The sequence below is a fragment of the Carcharhinus amblyrhynchos genome, chromosome 8 (assembly GCF_965287045.1).
Source record: "Carcharhinus amblyrhynchos chromosome 8, sCarAmb.v2.hapA, whole genome shotgun sequence".
In the NCBI taxonomy this organism is placed as follows: Eukaryota; Metazoa; Chordata; class Chondrichthyes; order Carcharhiniformes; family Carcharhinidae; genus Carcharhinus; species Carcharhinus amblyrhynchos.
The window spans coordinates 4,891,542-4,913,846 of record NC_137331.1 but is presented as its reverse complement, the minus strand read 5'-3'; the positions used below and the strand labels follow the sequence as shown (position 1 = coordinate 4,913,846).

The window sequence follows — 22,305 nt, the reverse complement described above, 5'->3', positions numbered from 1 at the left end:
CAAAGGAGTCTTGGTGAGTTGCTGCAGTACATCTTGTAGATGATATGTCCTGATATCACTTTGTGTTGGTGGTGGAGGAGTGAATGTTCAAGGTGCTGGATGGGGTGCCAATCAAATGAGTTGTTTATCCTGAATGGTGTTGAGCTTCCTGAGTGTTGTTGGAGCTGCTCTCATTCAGGCAAGTGGAGAGTATTCCATAACATGTCTGACTTGTGCCTTGTAGGCGGTGGACAGGCTTTGGGGAGTCAGGAGGTGAGTTACCCGCTACAGCTTTCCTACCTTTTGACCTAGTTTTGTAGTGCCGGTATTCTTATGGCTAGTCCGGTTCAGTTTCTGGTCGGTGGTAAACCCCAGGATGTTGATGGTGTGGGTGTGGCGGGGGAAGGTTCAGAGACGGTTATGCCATTGCATGTCAAGGGGAGATGGTTGGAAGCTCCCCTGGAGATAGTCATTGCCTAGTAGCACAATGATGGCATGATATGCTTCATCACTGAGGAAAAATAAGCCAATGTTAAAAGACAAAAATCTGTTTTGTAACATATAGCAACCTCAAGGATTTCTGACTTGAGGATTAAAGAGCAGTTGGGTGCTCAAGTTTTGTAAGAGTTGGATGGAGGAGTAGATCTTCCTTTAATGCACTTAATGTTCCAATGTAATTAAATATACTTGTTTATTAATAAGGGGAGAAACCATGAAACTCAACAGAAAAGCTATTGTTCTTTTGCCCTGCAGGAATTTGTGACTTAAATGTGTAAGGAATGTTTGAAGATATTTAACTTTGTTTTTACTTTGGTGCATTGTTCATCTCATCCTGAAATGAGGAGGTATAGGCCATTATTTGATAACAATTTTTGCTTCGGTAACACTCTAACACAAAACTCTTCAAGGCGTTTCATCAGCTCAAATTTTGACAATGAACCACCCAAAGAAGTATGAGATTAGATTGGTCAAATAATTACGTTTTATGGATTATCTTGAGAGGAGAGCAACTCGTAGCGATGGCGAGGCCCAGGGAGGCAATTTTGGAGTTTCCTGCCTTGGCAGCAGAAGGCATGGCCTTCAAAGTTTACACGTTAAAGTTATGGATGCTCAAGAGGCTACAGTGGAGAAGTGCAGATATCTCGGAGGGTTGTAGGGCTGGAGGAGGTTATAGAGACGGGGAGTGGCAAGGAGGAATTTGAAAACAAGATAAGTTTCTAAATGGGGGCTTTGCCTAAGGAAATGAACATAAATCAGCAGGATGAAGAATGAATGGTATTTTGATGAGCTCAAACTCTTTGAGGGTAGAAAGCGGAAGACTGGCGAGCAGTGCATTGGGATAATCATGGCCAGTGAAAATAAAGGTGTGGATGAGGGTTTGAGCACCAAATGTGCTGAAGCAGGGTCAGAGTCAGGTCAGTGTTATGGAGGTGGAAGCTCTTGTTAATGGTTTGATTGAGCAGTTGGATATTCACGTTGGGTCAAGTGTGGCACTAAGGTTAGAAATAGTCTGGTTCAGCCTCAGTCAGTGGCCAGATACAGGTATGAAATCCATGTCAAGGGAATGGAGACTAAGGACAATGGCTACAGCCTTCCCAATTTGAATTGGAGGAAATTTCGGCTCATCCTGTACTGGATGTCAGATGACCCCCCCTAATAACTTTAGAGAGAATGCGTTGAGAGCAATGGTAGTGAGATATAAGTAAAAAAAATAGATTTTCATTTCACTTCAGTTATTTCACTTGTAATCTCATATAAAGAAACGGAATATGATCACTTCTCCTTGGATCTCTATTGCTGTTCTTGATTACTGGAATTCACTTCCAACTTTATTGCTCAAGACATTCTTGTGGAAATGTATTTTGATTTGATTTATTATTGTCGCATGTATCAGGAAACAGTGAAAAGTATTGTTTGCACGCTGTAAAGACAAAAAATACAATTCATAGAGTACGTAGGGAAAAAGAAAGGATAGGATTCAGAATACAGTGTTGCAGTTGCAGATAGAATGAAGAGAAAGATCAGCTTAATACATTGTGAGACATTAAATATCTTCCACTGGTAATAGTTACTAGGTCTCAAAACTAATGAATATATTCATTATTGTAGATATAATATAATATGATGTCAGATGAAGTGGTTGTGTTACCAGATTATTTACTCTGCTTTTCTGGGTTAAATCATTCATGACTGTTCCCATCAAAGAAACATATGTAAAACATAATACAAGTAGTTTAAAATAGATTTATTTGCATGATGCTGGTCTTTATAGTGTGCTTTCATTTTCCCTCGATGGACTGAAAGTTTGGTCACCTTACTCATGAATTTGCTATGCCCTTAAGGTGATAACGGTGAAGAAAGAGATGAAAAGATGTTATCTTCAGGAACATTTGCTGTTCAAGAGCATAACACGATACAGTGAAAAGCCACTTTTAGTCTAACACCAATCAATAATGTTTATTGTTATTCAAATATTCAAAATCCTCTGGTTGTGGCAAGCGCAGGGAAAATGAGAAGTGATTCATTACAGTAGACATTTCCAACAATGATTTGTATTTGCATCTAGACTGGCGACTGTTTCCTTATGGTTTCAGAAATATTGCAATGATTTTTAGTGAGTATTTTAGCAAGAGAGTTGTTGATCTTTGTAACTTGCCTCTCTTGGTTTTGGTCCAGGCATGGGCCATCGCGCGAAATTGTTGTGTGCGTATACGATGTGAAGCATTTGGGGGAAAAAAAGTTAGAAGTGCAAACACTTGAAAGTAGCACTAACAGTATAACATATACAGATCAAGAAAACACAAAACTTGCTACTGTTGAATATGGCAGAAATTTGCTTTTAGCGCTTTTAATTTTCTTGAGTATTTGTGTTGAAATGACATGCAAATTAATTGGGCTATTTTGAGTGATACTGAGCCCAGTGGTATGGTGGGGTGTGGTTCGCCTACATAATTGAAGCAGCCAACTTCCTGAAGCACTCCAGAAAGTTGATTATACCACTCAGATGCTTATTTCTTTTTCTCCCCTTCTTGTGCTCAGGTTCCGACAGCTGAATTCCTTTGCCATTTGCTGTTTCAATGAATGTTTTAAAATCAGGGCGAGAGGACAAAAGGATCATTATTTTCTTTGAAAAGTAGGGTTGTGCTGGCGAGACTCATTTGAGAGAACGTTAGTGATTTTTTGTCAGCTTTGTATCAGTTAATGGCTTGTTTGATAAAGATTGGACTTGAAAATATTCCTTCATTCATATTTTCTAAACCAGAGAAGCGATGACAAAGTTTGAAATTATCCCTTCAGCATTCCCTCCATTCCCCTGGCAATGGTGAGTGCTGCTCCCATATTAGAACCAGAACACTTTAGGCGTTAGCACGTAATCTCACACTGCCCTGAAAAAATGCTATGATGAAATCAGCCAGTTGGTGTAATAATTTAACATTTAACATTTAGCTCAAAACCATGGAGAATTGGGACAGAAGGGCAGGATTTTAGATTTTGGATCAGGATGTTTTTGGCTTGAACTTGAACTGTGTTGGGATCAATCACCCGGTAGTAATTTTTTTTTTCTTGAATTGGCCAGTCAGTGGTTGGACGCTATACTTGGCATCCGCTTCAGGACGGGCTCTTGAAGCTAGATGACCAATAGGAGACCCTCCAGGATAGAAACAGCTGCAGCAGGCAAGGGAGAGGCAACCTCCATTTCGAGGTGCCCTCGCACCAAATCTGAAAACGTTTGAATCAAAAAATGGCTGCATCCGTTGGACCACCATTTTTGGAACCTTTATGTAGCGTGACCTGTGGTCAGAGATGTGACCAGTTGGCCTCTGGTGATTGACCTGTTAATTGGCCATCTATCGCTTGTGGACCAGAGATCCACCTCCCACAATCTCACCTCCAGGAAAATGACCTAGGGGAGGATGGTGCTGGAAAACTAGCTGGCACCTCCATGTCCAGTTGAAAATTCTACCTTAAATGTCTCCCCTTCATTCTATTTGCAGTAAACTGTTGTCGTCAAGGAAGATCTTGTATTTATTTAGTGCCTTATCTATTAATCAAGATACCCAAAGTGTCCCACATCTAAATTTCATTTTGAAGTGTATTTGTTGTCATTTTGACAAGCAGGTTTTGAGATTCCTAAACTCATTGCAGCTTTGAATGTCAGAGGAGAAAAGAGAATGGCTAACTTCTGCATTGGGGGAGCCTTTAACTGTGTATCGCGTGAAAATGTCTCCATGAAATTGAGGTCAATAGGGAAGAGCTTTGGAGACCAGAGTCTTGCCTGATGTGCAAAGTGCCTGCAGTTGTCAGAGACATCATCAGAGCCTGAGTTCTCCAGAGTAGCATTCTTGCCTCATCTGTCGTCTTTAAGTATCTTCCCTCTGTCACAAGGTTAACCGTGTGCCCATATTTTGGTGATTTATAAACTGTTTTGCCACCTTCACAGCTCCTCTGTGATGGGGCATTCTGTAACAGCGTCCTTAGCGAGCTCAGCAAGGTCAATACTTAGGCTGCGATTTTCCAGTCCCGCCTGCCGCAGGAATCAGGGTGGAAAATTTGATGGACCAGCAAAATGTCCTTGACTTGGAGCAGAATGTTTGGTCCTGTGGCGTGTGAGGCCAGAAAATCTCACCCTGAGTCTGTCAAGTGACATGCATGTCACATAAATACCAGACAGTTATCCCCTCTAATATAAACAAAACTTCCCTCGGCCTTTTAAATATCGCTGCCACCACTGACAACAGTATAGTGGTGGGCATCATTGAGCAGAAGCTTAACTGAACAAACCGTATCAATGCTCTGATAGGGAGCACAGAGGCTGGGTGTTCTTGAGGAGTGGCTGAGCACATGATTCCCTCTTGGGAACAGCATCAACACATTTGCATGGGTTCAAGGTGAGGCCTGTTACTACCTTGTCAGCTTAACTGGGGATGGATAGTAAATGCAGTCTTACCAAGACCATCCCTGTCCTGAAAACAAATTCGGAAAAATAGTCTGCCCGTAGCAACGTCCAACAAACAAATGATTTAAAAAAAAAACATTATGGGATGTGGGCACTGTAAATCAGCATTAGTTGCCCTTCTGAAGGTGGTGCTGAGCTGCTTTCTTTAACCACTGCAATCCCTGAGGTGTCGGTGAATGAACTGAGTGACCAGTCGGTTTAGGTGATTGATGTTTGATAGGTCACCGTGTGAGTATCTAGCTCTTTTGACCGTGTCATAGGATCTTTACAACCACTGAAAACAGGCATCCAGACTTTGATTTCGCATTTTGTCTCAAAGCTGACAACCACGTCAATACCACACTTGCTCATCTCCGAACTGGTGAGTCAGCTTTGTTCTGATAGTTGTTTGACCTCACACCCTTATTGGAAGATGCAAACATCATGAGGATTATTTGCAAATGAACAGCAATGTGATATGTAAGGTGTGATCTCTATGTTTTGCCCGCAGTTACATATTGCAACAAGACACTTATTGTGCTTTTTTTTAAAAGAAAGATAAATTCTCTGTTACTGCACTGCTTGTCATTAATGGCCACTTTCTATTGGAACGTACAAACACATTTTTGAAACTTGCTTTCCTATTGTGAACATAGCACAAGAGAACAGTGACTTTTTGGGCAAATATTTAACTAACCTCATCCAGCATGATTTTGAGCTGTTGTATTTCATGTCGGGGGTATATCCTCCCCTTTACTTCAACCTCTGAAATTCTGAGTCACATAGTATGGTATTTTGCTGGTATCGAATGCATGTCTATACCATTGACCCCGATTACATGACTTGGACAGTTGACAATGAATGTTAAGCCTGACTCTGGCTCCACTCAAAATCCATTGTGCACTTTATAGCAGGGATTTTCTGGTACATATCAGAGTGGGAGCTCTGCTAATTTTCCTCTGACTGGAGAAGGTCAGATTTAGCAACCCTGCACCGCTCACGAATAGCAAACGCAAGGGTTCAAACCTTGCACGTTCTGGCTTGCTTTGGCTTAGGTTCCATATTTTGTGTTGCCAGTGGGCTGGGGGAGGATGGGGGTGGTCACTGGGTATTCCCCTTTTAAAGAGGGGTGTGGGAGGGGTTTGGCAGAGGGAAGGCCCAGTTTTACAGTAACACTGACATCTCTTGTTTATTATGTTTCTCCCAAAAAGTTGGTACGTGATGATTGCAATCTTCTGTTGTATGTGGAAAGGACCGACTTTGTGATTATCAGATTATGAGAGTGTTAACTGTTTGGCTTTCTTCCCTTGGGAATTAATACTGCAATGGATGGTAAATGGTGTCTTGCATGAGGAAAAATTGCACCATCCATGCTGTTTGTCTCCTTGGTGCCTCTTACAATTTCCTAATTTGCAAAGGTTTACATATCACTTCACCAATTCTTGAGACTATTTTCAGATGTAATGCAAGAATTCCTGCATCTGAGAGTCAGGCTGTTTTACAAAATATCTGATCAAGATTTCAATGCACCCAGATTGTTTGAAGCAATTGGAATTAATTCACAAAATATCAATATGTGACAAGTTTTTATTTGGCTTTACGGTTTCATTGGAGCTGCTGGTCGATGGCTTGGATGTCTTTGCACTAAGCTTGATTGGATCTTGTTTGCAGAATATCAAAAGCAACATTATAATAGGGTTTGTTTTTGACTAGAAGGTCTCAACCCAGATACACTTGGCATGAAGGTCTTACTGATTTTGAGCGATATACATGCACCTACATACATTTAGCAATCTTTTAATTAAAAATTTCCATTTTGGCTAAATCTATTTGCAATTCTGTTGTGTTCAGGACCATGAAGCCCTCTGTTGAAAGTCACAAAATGTCTTTTGGTTTGCTTTCAAAAGGATGTAGAGAACTTGACTGTGTGGTGTACAAAGGAGTAGATGAAATTGCAGATTTTACGTTCAGATTCCAACAGACCTGTAATTAATTTAACCAAGCCTTCATATGTACTTCGTGACTGACTTTTTAGTGCAAACCCACCCATGCGTGACACGTGACGTGCCAGAATTTTAAAGAAGTCTCCAGGGATGAAGTCCTTTCAGTTTCAGCCAAGGTGTTAGCCTTGGCTCAATAGTAGCACTCCCGCCTCTGAGTCAGAAGGTCATGGTTTCAAGCCCCACGCCAGAACTTGAGCACATAATCTAGTCCGACATTCTATTGAGTAATGAAGATGTTTGAGTTCTTGCCTTTCAGATGGAACATTAAACTAAGATCCCATCAGACGCTCTTGGGTAATACTGCAAATGTTGCACAACAGAATCTGACAAGTAAATGGTCTTATAATCCCCAAGAATTCTTTGGATAACTTCTATGTTCCCATTGACAAGAAATTGTGACACAAAGTAAGTTAGAGGGTTACAGACAAGCCGAGTAGGTAGATATGTTCGGGGCAACTTGTGGGCCGAAGGGCCTGTTTGTGTTGCAGTTTTTCTATGTTATAAAGCTGAAGTTTGTTTGCCGCAGTGAAAAATATGTAGTTGTTTTATCATTCTTCCGGATGTGGCCTTGTTGGCAGGGCAAATTATTGTCCTTGAGAAGATGGCAGTGGACCTTTATGAACTGCTGCTGTCCTGTTTCTCTCTAGCACTTAGATACAACATTGTGCTTTTATAAACCTCATCTGAGGGGAGTTCGGAATTAACCAGGTTACCGTGGAACTAAAGACACGGGTCGGCCAGAACAAGGAAGGTTTTCTGTTCCGACAGGACATCAGGAAAACTGTTTGATTTTGTTTTCTTTTCCCTTTCTCATGGGACGTGGGCATCACGAGCAAGACCAGCCTTAGTTGCCCATCCTTAATTGTCCTTGAACTGAATGGCTTGCTAGGCCATTTCAGAGCACGTTGCTGGGGGTCTGGTGTCACCCAGTTTGGGTAAGGACGATAGATTTCCTTCCCTTAAGGACATTAATGAACCAGATGGGTTTTTGCAACAATCGGTGACAGTTGTTGTGGTCACCATTATTGAGACTAGTTGTGTATTCCAGATTTCACAGAATCGTAGAAACCCTACAGTGCAGAAGGAGGTCACTTGGCCCATTGAATCTGTACTGACCACACTCCCACCTAGGCCTTATCCCCGTTACTCCTCTAACCTAAGCATTCTGAGACGCTAAGCAATTTAGCATGGCCGATGCACCTAACCCACATCTCTTTGACCTGTGGGAGGAAACCAGAGCATCCAGAGGAAACCCATGCAGACACAGGGAGAGTGTGCAAACTCCACACAGTGACCTCAGCCAAAAACCGAACCCAGGTCCCTGGAGTTGAGGCAGCAGTGCTGACCACTGTGCCATCGTGCTGCCCTATTAATTGATTAATTAGTTTATGAATAGAATTTAAATTCCACCAGCTGACATAATGACAGCCTGACTGCTTTGTGGACACATTTACTGGTGCCTCCAGGTTTTATTTCACTAAATTCAAATTCTCAAACTGCCACAATCTGCTTTGAATTTATGCTGTGTTTTTACAAGCATCTGGATTACAAGGTCCACAGCACAATGGTAAGAAGTCTCACAACACCAGGTTCAAGTCCAACAGGATTATTTGGTAGCATGAACTTTTGGAGCACTGCCCCTTGATCAGGCGGGTGATGAAGGAGCAGCACTCCAAAAGCTTGTGATTCCAAATAAACCTGTTGGACTTTAACCTGGTGTCGTGAGATTCTTACTGTGCCCACCCCAGTCCAACACCGGCATCTCCACATCATGCCAACATAACAGCCACGCTCCCATGCCTATCTGACTGCTCCGTTTTGTTTTAAAGTAATGCACACACAAGTTAATGCTGTCGGTGTTTGCCTGACAATGGACTGCCTTTGCCTTGGGAAATTGCTGTAGGTTTGACAGGCAGCGAAGCAATCGACTGTGTTTCAGCTTCTGAGGATTAGAAGTTCAGGTAACTGGGGATGGTGACGAAACCTGAAGGGAAAGTTTGAATCAGCAGCTGGGGATTTTATTTGCGTCCCTGGTGCCCAGTTTTATTTTCCAATCCGCAAGGATGCAGTTTGATTATGTGCAGACATCATCACCATTTGCCTGTCTTGTCCAGTGATGAACAGAGAGGCTCGCATTCACTTAGTGGCATTGGTGACCTCAGGACGCCCCAAAGTGCTTTGCAGCCAATTAAATACTTTTGAAGACGAGTGGCTGTTGTAACGTAGAAAAAAATAGCAGCCAATATGCATAACAGCAGGTTTGCACAAACAACAATGGAATTAATACTGAATAATCTGTTGCAGTGTTGACAACTAAAGCTTGGCCACGACGCTGGGGAGATGGCAACCTGCTCTTCTTCAAATATTACCACTGAAGATTTTACACTTGCCTGTTTGCCCTTGCAGTTTTCAGTTTAATTTCTCAGTCTGAAGGACTGAGCCTCTGATAGTGTAGACTCCCTCAGTATTGCACTAGAATAACAGGTTAGATCTTTCTTCTCAAATTCCTGGAATGGTCTCAAACCCACAACTTGTTGATTTGAGAGTAATGTTCAGACGTGAATGGCATAACTGTGGCTCTGCCATGTATTGACTGAGACCCTTGTTCCAGTCGATTGACAGACGCGGCGCTGTTATTCTTGAATCGAATCACTTCTTATTAAATAAACTATAAAATTCCAATGCTTATCATTACTATAGGGGAAAAAAGAGTCAATTATATCCTGTTTAAAATGCACAAATGCTTCAACATCCTTTTCTATCACTACAAATTCCTCAGCGTGGCTTTAAACAAACAATACTTATCTAAAGACTTCCAGTGAAGTCGTGGAGATGTCACCATCCAGTCGGACTGGTCAGGCATGAACAGGAATTGAACTCCACCTTTCAGCCAAAAGCTTGAGGCTCCCCTCCACAATGGTTCTTCTTGTGGGTTATTACTAATTTGTCTAAGTCTGGACAATATTCATATCTTCCTTGGGACTGTGTGTCTGCCTGCATTCCTCTGTTCTGACAGATGATCACAGATATCCATGCTAATGGCCTCCCATCATTCACAATCGTTACCTCCTACCTCCCAGTGATTGTTTACAACTATTTGTTCATTTCACATTCTCCCCATGTCTGTTAGGGTTTCGTCTGGGTGCTATGGTTTCACCCCACAGTCCAAAGGTGTGCAGGTTAGGCTAATTGGCCACGCTAAATTGCTCTTCAGTGTTCCAAGATGCGTGGGTTCGATGGATTGGCCATAGTAAATGTATGGGGTTACAGGGATAGGACAAAGGAGAGGGCTTGGGTAAGACGCCCTCTCGGAGAATCGATGCAGACTTGATGGGCCGAATAGCCTCTTTTGCAATGTCGGGATTCTATGATCTCTGGCACCTGAAACTTATAATGATCACCTTTTAAAGTCCTGCTGTCTTGTGTCCTGTGGCAAAACTGCCTATGTGATACCTTGTAGTATCTCTTAAATTTAGCCACATCTCCCATCAACCTTTTGTGTCTCTCTTTTATTTTAGCCAATTTCCCAGCAGCATTTGGGCCAGGGTCATGCACGGTTATCTTCACCTAAAGTATCAGAAACAGTTACAGCAAACGCTGAATTCACATTTATCAGTAAACTGTACTGGGTTGCATTTCTGTGAAATACTTCATAGTTCCTTGAAGATGGCTGAGCACCACATCCATTGCGTTCATCCCTACTGATAGATTTTACCTGTGAAATAAGCAGGAGGTCTCATGCAATCCCTCTATATTAAAGAACACAAGCCATTTATTGATCAGATCAGCGGGCATTAATATGGAGAAACATTAACACATTTCTTGCAAATAAATAAGAGGGTTGACCAGTGATTAGAGGATTTGGCTACACCAATCAATTTAATCAATTTTGCATCTATTGTAGCACAAGGTGCAACACAACATTTATTATTACCTCATTACTAAACATTGCTGTGGAACAATGCTACTGAACTGTTCTTAGTAAGGTATAGCATTTGTAAATGAGTTCAGTCTAGAGTGTGGGTTGTGAATTTAGCCCATGTGCAATCAGTCCAAGTCCCAACACATTAGTACACTAATTGTGTTATTAATATCAAATATAGTTTTACACGTTATGGGGAGCTTTCATATTAAAAGATCACTTGCAAAGGAAGTAGAAATTGAGTAACATGTAAGAAAGAAGTTTTGGTTGGCTGTGGCGATTCAGAAGCTGGATACTCTGCAGTGAGAGACTCACCCTCTGTCTCCCCAAAGTACCCCCACCAGCTACAAGGCACAAGCTAGGAGTGTGATAGAATGCTCTCCAGTGGGGTGGCACAGTGGTTAATGCTGCTGACAAATCTTGCTCTTGATGTCACACATGCGTTATCCCATTAACCCATTAGTCTCCAGTCTGCACATGCACAATTAAACAAAGAAATCCAAGAGGGGATGTCGGTGATTTTGTGCTCCCCTGTGGGAGGGGGGGGCGGTGGTGGGCTTTGCTGAAGTCAGCCCAGACTGCACTCAATTAGAAATCATTTAGCCGCTGAAAACCTGTCCTTTTGCACCATTGCTGTGTTGCAAGCACTCTTGAGAAAGTTACATCTTGTTGAATGAAGTGTGACTGAGTTTTTAACATTATACTGAATTCATAATACTTGCTGTAAACCCCCTCCAGCCCTGAGAACCTAAGTTTATATTTGTGGAATGTCACATTTGTCCATTAGGCCAAAAATCACACATTTTTAAAGAAGTATTTCAGCTTCTACCTGAATTCCATGTGTACGTCCCAATTATTTGTTGCTTTTTCTGTAACATTCAATGAAAAGTAAGGTTTATAGTTTATTTATTAGTGTTACAAGAAGGCTTACATTAACACTGCAAATGAAGTTAGTGTGAAAATCCCCTAATCGCTACACCCTGGTGCCTGTTTGGGTAAACTGAAGGAGAATTTATCATGGCCAATGCTCTTAACCGATATTTCTTTCAGAAAAAAACCAGACCACCTGAAGGAAACCCACACAGACACAGGGAAAAACGTGCAAACTCTGCACAGACAGCGACCCAAGCCGGGAATCGAACTGAGGTCCCTGGTGTTGTGAGGCAGCAGTGCTGACCGCTGTTAAGGACAAAAGTGCATTTTACTTCCTGATTGTTTGCTCTCTGTAGGAATACTTAAATGATTACTTAGAATAATGGCAAAGAAAGAGGTCACTCAGCCTAACCAGTGCATGCTGGGATTTATGCTCCACTGGGGCCTCCTCCAATCTTTCCCTAACCTTAATCGAATATTTAGCTCTCCGTTCCCTTCCTTTCTTTCTGCCTGTCTCGCTTCCCCTCAAACGCACCAATCTTATTTGCTTCAACCACTCCTGTGGCAACGCGTTCCTCTGCTCTTTGAGTAAAGAAGTTCCGTCTGAATTCCATATTGATGACATAACTGTTGCTGGGTGTCTGCAGATCCCTTTGACTTGGCGCCAAATTTACACTGATGACTGGACAGGGAAAATCCACATCACAGTGAGCATCAGATCTTTAACTGCAGCTTTCTTCGAGGACAGCGATTGCCATCGCCTCCTTGCAGACGGCAACATCCAGACCAATATAATTCCTTGCAAATGAAAATCTTAACTCTCCTTTCACGTTCTCACTGGAGACCAGGCTTATATCAGTGTTACAAATGTGTCGCCCACCTTGCTTGAATCCATCCCCTGTAACGTCTCTCTGCGCAGACCTATCGCCTGCTGCTTCCTCGTCAGTTTAAAATTTTCTTAAATTTTTAATAACTTCCTGTTTTCCATTTTTGAACTTAATTTCGTTTTTTTTATTTTGGGTAGCATACATCTTAAAGGAGACCACAGGATGTTGGAAAAACTCAGTAGGTCTGGCAGCATCTGGAAGGAGAGAAAAAAGACTTCAATGTTTTGAGTCATTTTGGCTCTGTTGGTATTGAAGGCAGGGAGAATTTAAGTGTAGCTGTGAGAGATTGCATCAAAATGAAGCAACTTCAAGAACAAAAGACTGGCCTGTTGTGAGAGTTGGGATGTGGACGGTGGGGCAGTGTGGTTGGGTTTACATTGAGGCAAGACAAATATGGAATATTTAAAAGAAAGGAATTTAACATGGCGAAGAAAGGTCACAATCTCAAGCTACCAAACTCAACTTGAGTCTCAAAAGTTACATCATGGATATGTCTTAACTTTGGTCTAACTTCTACCTTTATTTTTTTGGTGAATATTTTAAGATAATACTCAGTGGGAATGTTCCCTTGTCTTTGATAATTCTGAGCAGTTCTGAGAGCCCATCTCTCAATCTACTCTGCTCCAATGAAAAGAACCCTAGTTTCTAGACTGTCTCCTCCCAGGTTTTTATTCACTAACGGAAACCAAGTGGCTATCTGAAGATCCAAAGAATTGAACCCTTCTTTGTTTGCATCTCTCCATTTCACACAATGCATCTTTATTTGCCAATGAGACATTGGGGGGGCGGGGGGGAGATTGCATAATACCTTTAAGTTTCTGTTTGGTTGGTTGCTAATGCTCTTGATGGGATGATTTTGGGTTTCCAGTTGCATCCCAAGACTTGAATGTATAATTGAGGCTGACACACCAGTTCCGTACTAAAGGAACGCTACGTTACCGCGGTTGTCTTCTGACCGTTTAAGTGAAGATTGAAAATCACTTGGTGATATCCGACGATGCAAATAGAAATTCCTCTGGTGTCCTGACTGACATTCTCCTCTCAAGCAGCAATTCTTAGCAAAGAGATTAACTGATTCAACATCATTACCAATGTTTATGGGATGTTGCTGAGGCAGAATAACTGATGCATTTGCCTATGTAACTGCAGTCGCTACATTCCGAATGCAATTATTTGTTAGAATTGTTCCTTATTTATTTGTTGTGTGTGAATAAGAGCATATCCTATTTCCCCTTCTCAAGCTATACTCCATGCGATCTGTGTCCTTTTGAGAGAGTATGTTGTAATACACTTTCCAATCAATGCTTAACCTACAAGGTAGTTATTTTGATTTGATTTTACTATTGTCACATGTATTACTACACAGTGAAAAGTATTGTTTCTTGTGTGTTACGCAGACAAAGCATATCGTTCATAGAGTACATATAGGAGAAGGAAAAGAAAGGGTGCAGAATGTAGTGTTACAGTAATAGCTGGGTAAAGCACAGTGGGGGAGTTTTTTGGCCGTTCATTCTGTGCCGTCACAGCAAGCGAGGATGGAGAATTTTTGCATTCAGCCAAATCTCTGTTCTCTACAGCGGGATCAGAAAATCTTGATGGCGTGAATGGCTTAAAAAATCACCCCCAACCTCAAATGTGTCTGCCGTTATATATTTGCAACACTTTAATTAAAGTTCTTCAAAAACAAATTGCTCAGCAGAAGCATGATTGGAACATCTTATGATTTGCATCGAAAAAATATTGGTGTCTATTGCACCAAGAATGGAGCGTTTTGCAAAACTCCCCATCATATTGAACCACTTTCATCTGTATCCATTTAAACTGCAGTAACACAGATACGTACATGGAAAAGAAAATCCTGTCACATTTGCTTTATTCATTTATGCATCCTGCATTGGTTCTGTGTTGTAGAGGAAACTTTGATAAGTGGAGTCAGATCTACAGGGACCTGCTTTGGAGATCTGCGTCTGAAATCATTTCTCTTAATACCTTAACAGCTGTAAAATAGAGTAGATTTTCATCCTGTCTGGCCAAGCTGGACTCGAACCCAACCAGCAGAGCGGAAAGGAGAGTGCGCTAACTCATTGTCTCATCCAACCCCTCTATCGGATCAGCTGTGCGCTTTGAAACGGGTTCCAGAATCATCTTTTGTTCTCTTGCTGCAGATTGAACTTTCACCTCACATCACTGGACACGCACCAGCCATGTTCATCAGTGGGTCCCCAAGGAGGCATGTAGATCTTGCGTTTGTAACATTGAACCATCTTCAATTTAGTGTTTACTTTGGTTGTCTCAAATGGAAAAAAAAGAAACACAGCAAGTTTTGCTGCTTTCACAACCTCAGGATTTATAGTCAGTGAAGTACTTGTTGAAGTGTAGCCACTCCCATAATGCCACAGCACGGCAGTGTGACCATAATCAAATCATTTGTTTCTTTGCGATGACAGAGGGATGAAAATTGTTCAAGGCAGCGATAATTGTAAAGTTTTTGCGTCTTACAATTTTAAGATATTAAAACCTTTTTAACGTTGGGAAAGGAGAAAGAAGGTGCAACTCGGGTGTAAATGCCATTTTGTGACACTGTTGTCATGTGCAAACATTCTATGCCTGTGAAGGGTGGCACAGTGGTTAGTGCTGCTGCCTCACCCGCACCAGGGTCCCAGGTTCGATTCCAGCCTCGGATCACTGTCTGTGTGGAGTTTGCACTTTCTCCCTGTGTCTGCGTGGATTTCCTCCGGGTGCTCCGGTTTCCACCCCCCCCCCCCCCCCCCCCCCAGTCCAAAGATGCGCAGATTAGGTTGATTGGCCATGGTAAATTGACCCCCGTGCCAGGGGATTAGTAGGGTAAATGAGGCTTTTGGGAATCGAGCCTGGCTGGGATTGTGGTCGGTACAGACTTGATGGGCCAAATGGCCTCCTTCTACACTGTAGGGATTCTATGATTCTCGTCCTGATTAATACTGATGGTGAAGCAGCCCATCAAATGAGGTAAAGGTGAACTTCAATGTTCTATGGCATAATTTACACAAAATAACAGTTAAAACCAAATTGACAATTCTGCCCAGTCGATTTATGATAATGAAAGTCCTGAAATAGCAAGCAATCTGAAATCCTGAAGAAAGTAGCTGATACTATACTGAGGCAAAAGCACAAAAAGCATCAGATGACGTGCTTCAAAATATTCTCAGAATCTTTCAATTTAACTCCAGCTGTATTTTGCAAAATTTTACAATTTCTGTTCTCCTTTTCAATACCTCTGTCTCGCCTCTTTTTCAGTGAGTGAGACGTTGTACCTCAGTCAGGCATAAAGGGACAGGGTGGGGAGGTGGATTTGAGACCAGGGAGAGATCAGCCACGATCTGATTGAATGGTGGAGTAGGTTTGAAGGGGCTCTCTACCTCCGCTCCTAATTCCCACGTCCTTATGTCAGTTGGCTCTCCAAATTTTCTCACTCTCACAATGGAGCTAACTCTTGCAATGTAACAGGTAGGAAAAGCCACTAACTGGGAGATAGAAAGAGTCACCAAGTCCAAAGTACTGAGGAGTTATAACTTTTGGGAGTTGCCAGTAGAGGCAAGTTCATGAGATGTTTGTTCATTATTACTCTTTGTTATGTCATCAAATTTATAAAAAAAAAATTGAAACCTGGGATTTGAATTTGAATCTAATACTTGTCAGCTAAGGCTACCAAAAACATTTTCAAATCTGTCCAAGTTTTTATTAGGTCAGTTTCTCTAATTTTCTTTGAAATGAAGCAAGTTTTTATCTAAAATACAGAATAAAATTTAGCATATTCCAATTAATTTTCTCTCCATTTTTTAGTGCAAGCAGCAGTTTATGGTACGATTTGTGGTTTGTTCTTCAGATTTTCTGAATTTGCTCAACCTGAGGCTGACTTTCTTCAGGGTTAACGGTCTTTCTAGGATTTTAGAAAGCTTTCAGGAAGAAAAGATGACGTGCAAAAGAGCCATTGTAGTGGTGTATTGGCCGTATGTTACAGTGCAGACTTTTTGTTTTATATGATTCCTCGGTTAGTGAGGGTGCTGTTTGCCATGTGTGTTGTTTCAGAGATCGTGGTATACAGGCGGTGCTACTTACAAACCAGTTTCATAAGAGTAAGCTCTATTCACGTACAGGTTTTTTTCATTTCCTCCTTTCTCAACTTCTGATCAGAACAAATGGTTTCTCTTTTTTTTGAGTCGCTGACCACTGTTATCCATGATCTAAGATGGCTTTGGACCACTTCTGTCCTGTAGCTGTCTCTGTTATTATCCATTAGCGTTCCTTAGGCATTTAACAGAAAACCTCAATGTTTTAATAAGCTGTTGTGACATCTTACTTCAATAACACATATGGTTATGGCTATAGGATTTTCCTTATGTGGTTTTGAATGGTTCCCTTTGTTGTTTTTTTATATAATAATGTACTGTATTTTACAGATTACTTTGCTTCAAAGCAAACGGTTATGAACACAATGATTAACAATAATGGAAAGTGGATGTGAATCAACTGAATTTTGACTAAAAGCATTTTGATGGGGAGGGAGACAATCAAGCTGTCTTATATTTGCTCTGTATCTTAGTGTTGTTCAAAATGTGATGTGAATACTCTGGCAGTCTAAACTTGCACTTAATTTCAATTGTGAAAGCAATTTAACTTTGAAATTTCAAACTGTGTAAATAATTTATTTTTAAAGCACAAAATAGCCTTTTGCCCTTGCCTCAACTATCCGGAGTGCAGTAAATGAAAATGGTATTCGAATATAAGCCGTTCTCGTGAAATAGGAGTGAAGATGCTGGTTCTGAATAGTGTCCAAGTGGAGTCTGATGATTTTGATTTTATTTATCATTGTCACATGTATTGAGATACAGTGAAAAGTGTTATTTCTTGTGCTATACATAGAAAACGGAGGGGAGAAGGAAAGGAGAGTGTGCAGTATGTCATGTTACAGTCATAGCTGGGCTGTAGGCAAAATCAGCTTAATACATGGTGGGCCCATTCAAAAGTCTGAAGACTGACTAATGCAGTGAGTGGAATGGGATGGAAAACTGCAGTCAAAACACTTGGTAGCTGTTCCACTGTCTCCAGAAAAACCTGCAGGATCTATTTCTGTCTTACCTGAAGTTTTCCCCAAAATTCAAGAGAAAGTGATGAAAACCAGTGACTTTTTAGCAGGAATTTAAATTGTTGGGCCCATGCCTGTAGTGAACCAAGCTGCCATGAAATAGAGTTGGTCCTACGTAGGAGCTTTTCGTAGACCTATTTATCATGCTGGCTTTCATGTGAGAGATTTCTCATTATTAATTACAGCTCAGCAAATACAAATAACTCATGGAGACAGTAATTCTGGTTGAAGACGGACCTTATTGTTGCCCAGGCCTGGTCCACGCACGTAGGAGAATAATTTGGAGAACCCCAAATTATTCCAAACTGCATTGTAATCAGTAGTACAATTAACATTTTTCAAAAATCATTTGTCTGCCACTTTTGGTTATCCTAGCTGGATGTGAGCCAATCATTTTCGTATGAATCATTTACCTTGGCCAGTGAGATTTCACTCTCTGGCAGCATGAGAATACGCAAGTTCGTAGAGTTCAAAATTTCTTCTCCCGCTACCTCCTGACCACCAAATATGTAAGTCCATGGAGTTCAAAAATTATTTTCTCACTGTCTACTGAGCAACCCTTAATCAGGAAAATTGAACTATTCTACTCATTCTGCCGTGAGGGAAACTTCTACCTTCGAAAGCCACACTGATAAGAGAGTTCTCAGTAGCTGTATTGTTTTCAAGGAACGTGGATTTGCTTGCTCAGCTGTATCCCATCATGCCTGAGATGTCATTGGCCAAGGTGTATGCTTTTAATAAAGAATACAATGTGCTTTCAAAAAATACATGTTTAAATTATCTAACAGTCGTTATATGTGATTCTATGCAAACAGTACCTTTTGTCACTCCAGGTACTTTGTACTTTTTCGATACAATAATCATTCAAAATGAGCTTATCTTAATTTATTAGTCTTTTTAGTCTCAGGTTATCTTAAACCCCTCTAACATATGTAAATGGTTCCGTTGGTAAGACGCAGAGTGGGTTAAAAAGGGCAAGTCACGTTTGATGAATTTGGTGGAGTTCTTTGAGAGCATTACATGTGCAGTGGACAATGGGCAACCTGTGGAAGTGGCGTATCTGGATTTCCAGAAGGTATTTGACAAGGTGCCGTAGCAAAGACTGCTACATAAGATAAAGGTGCACAGCGTTACGGGTAATGTATTAGCATGGATAGAGGATTGGTTATCTAACAGAAAGCAAAGAGTCGGGGTAAATGGGCGTTTTTCTGGTTGGCGATCAGTGACTAGTGGTTTGCCTCAGAGATCAGTGTTGGGACTGCAATTGTTTACAATTTACATAGATGATTTGGAGTTGGGGATCAAGTGTAATGTGTCAAAATTTGCACAGACACTAAGATGGGTGGAAGAGCAAAGTGGGCAGAAGAAGCTGAAAGTCTGCAAAGAGATATAGATAATCTAAGTGAGTGGGCGAGGGTCTGGCTGATGGAGTTCAATGTTGGTAAATGTGAGGTCATCCATTTTGGTAGGAATAACAGCAAAATGGACTATTATTTAAATGGTAAAAAATTGCAACATTCTGCTGTGCAGAGGGACCTGGGTGTCCTTGTGCAGGAATCTCAGGAGTTGGTTTGTAGGTGCAGCAGGTAATTAAGAAGGCAATTGGGATTTTTCTTTGCTAGAGGGATGGAGTTTAAAAACAGCAAGATTATGTTGCAGCTGTATAAGGTGCTGGTGAGGCCACACCTGGAGTACTGTGTACAGTTTTGGTCTCCTTACTTGAGAAAGGATATACTGGCACTGGCTAGGGTGCAGAGGAGATTCACTAGGTTGATTCCGGAGTTGAGAGGGTTGGCTTATGAGGGGAAACTGAGTAGACTGGGGCTATACTCATTGGAATTCAGAACAATGAGGGGAGATCTTACAGAAACATATAAGATTATGAAGGGAATGGATGAGATAGAAGCAGAGAAGTTGTTTCTGCTGGTGGGTGAAACTAGAACTAGGGGGCATAGTCCTAAATCTGCTTCCCCTTATTTTGAGGCTGAGTTGAGGAGGAACTTCTTCACGTGAAGGGTTCTGAATCTGTGAAATTCCCTGCCCAGTGAAGCAGTTGAGGCTTCCTCGTTGAAAGTTTTTAAGATAAGAATAAATAAATTTTTGAACAGTAAAGGAATTAAGGGTTATGGTGAGTGGGCGGGTAACTGGAGCTGAGTTCACAAAAAGATTAGCCATGAACTGATTGAATGATGGAGCAGGCTCAAGGGACCAAATGCCTGCTCATGTTGCTAGTTCTTATGTAACATTCTGGAATTGGAAAAAGACGGCAGAATCTTGTGAATAGGTTCAGAAATGACCAAATATGTCACCCTCCCACAAGAAATATTCTGTCTGTGGTTTCCAAGGAAGGAGTAATTTGCTCTGACTCTTTGGGATTCCTTCCTTAAATCCCTCTGCATGACTATCTCTTTCTCTCACACACACACACACACACACACACACACACACACACACACACACACACACACACACACACACACACACACCTGGTTTTTATAATCACTTCACCTCTTCAACCTAACTTTTGGTCTTGCCTTTCCCAACTCCATGTCTGTTTATGATCAGCCTGGGATTTTTTAACGCTAAGAATACTATTTAAGTTCACCTAATGGTTGGAATTGTCATTGCCTTTTTCAAACTGGTTGGAGAGAACATCATCACAGTGAATTTCTCGCAGCGTACACATATCCTTTCCAGCAGTGGTCTCTGAATGTCAGTCCACACTGAGAACCCTGGATGATGTACTTTTCTCCTCCTTAATCTGAGGAAGATGAGGCTAATTGTGATACATCAGAATTGCCTTGGCTGAGATGAGATCATTCTGCAGAGATTAGTAGTTAAGACTTAGATATTTTATGACCTCACTCGGGCTTTCTGTGAGCCGCTCCTGCTCTGGGGTGGGCGTGGCGGTAAAATATCAGCCTGAGAGTCTCCATACCTGCACACTCTATGCTGCGTTTATTGACTGAACCACGAGGGCTGTTTGAATTACATTAAGTTTTTTACCCCGTGAGTTTAATTCCTTTTAGTAAAATGTCTTTTATTTATAGAGAGTGAATCATTTCCCTGCTCAGCTCCGTCCACCCTTCTGCATGATCAACTAGTCATGTTTTGTGGTGCTGAGAGGCTGCTTTCTGTAGTTGAGGAATCTACAACAAGACACTGTGTTCTCCTGGTAATGGTCAACCATTTAAGTCTGGAACGAGGAGAAATTTCTTCACTCGGAGCCTGGTGACTCTTTCAGAATTCTTTACATCAGAAAGCTGTGGATGCTCAGTTGTTGTATAAATTTAAGGTGAAGTTGGGTAGATATTTGAACGCCACTCGAGGGTCTAGGGTTAAAAAAAGAGAATTGATACCAAAGTTCAGTCATGAACTTATTGAATAATTGAGGGTCGAGTGGCCTGTCCCACTACTACTTATCTTGTTACTGGAGCTGTTGAGAGGTGAAGTTAAGTGATGCTGGAGAAAAAGTATGATATCTACCTGTATGTTTGCGGACTTTGGTGATAGTCATTAGAGGGACTGGAATGCACAGTATATATAGATGATATCATTTAAGTTTCCTTTTTCTATCATTTGGTTGCTCATTGTTCACACTCTTCCAATAAGGGGGCAACTTTGTCCGATTATTTTTGTTTGAATTGATGAGAATGGAGCACCTAAACTGGCCACTTTAAGGAGTTGCGGTGAGGCTGGGGTTAGGAGGAAACTGCGCAACTTAAGACCGCACCCCCCCCCCCCCCCCCCCCCCAAAATCTAACCTCGATTAGCGACACTAAACATTACTTTGAATTTAGAAGAATGGCAAATTGTTTGATAGGGTCCTGCGTTAGCAGTGTCACCACAATGTCTAATTGAGACATGCGGTTGATTTAAAACAAATTTGTTCAAGTTAGAAACTGTTCCATTCAGAATCTGGTGTGTTTAGAAATGAGTTTAGCATTAATAAATCTGATTAAAAATACTAATACCAAAGAACCACTCAGATGGATAAAGGAGTCCTGTGATCAGAGGATTTCCTCATGATTTGAACTCAAAGCTGTTAAATCCCTGGTATATTGGTTACTTTTAATCATTTATGTATGAATACTTTTATTGTCCGTGCCACTTTCTTTTAAATGTAGACTTTGGCGGGGGTCAGTTCAATTAATTTACCTGTTTCTTAACATTTTGAGCGGCAAATGAAATGGTTTCCATTTTGGACACTCTTGTTTCCAATGACGTTGAGTGTAACCTGTACTGCTTTTCACGTTATCAAAACTTCACATAACACAAACCGGCTTCTGAAACCTGCTAGTTTTACACCTCGAGCAATCAAAAGTGCAAAAGTTTTGTTTAAAATGAATTCCAATGGAGCGCACGGTTGGGCTTTACTCCAGGGCAGATTTATAAAGAGGCTGGGAGATTTATGACAGCAAGAAGTTTAAAGGTGTACAAGTTATCACATTTTGGGTTGTAAACTTGCCAAATTTTGCTTTGCATGGAAATGAGAGGATTGTAGTCTGTAATCCGTTTCCTTGCTGGAAATTGTCATGGTGCAGCTGTTACCCAGTCTGTGCCTAAACATTCAACTTTCA

The 22,305-nt window shown here is 41.3% G+C and overlaps 1 protein-coding gene across 10 annotated transcripts in view; it reads left to right on the top strand.

Annotated features, from left to right (window-relative positions):
* The window catches only part of trps1 (trichorhinophalangeal syndrome I), a 207,256-nt gene that overhangs the window by 13,744 nt on the left and 171,207 nt on the right, over nt 1–22,305 (top strand). The window lies entirely within an intron of this gene.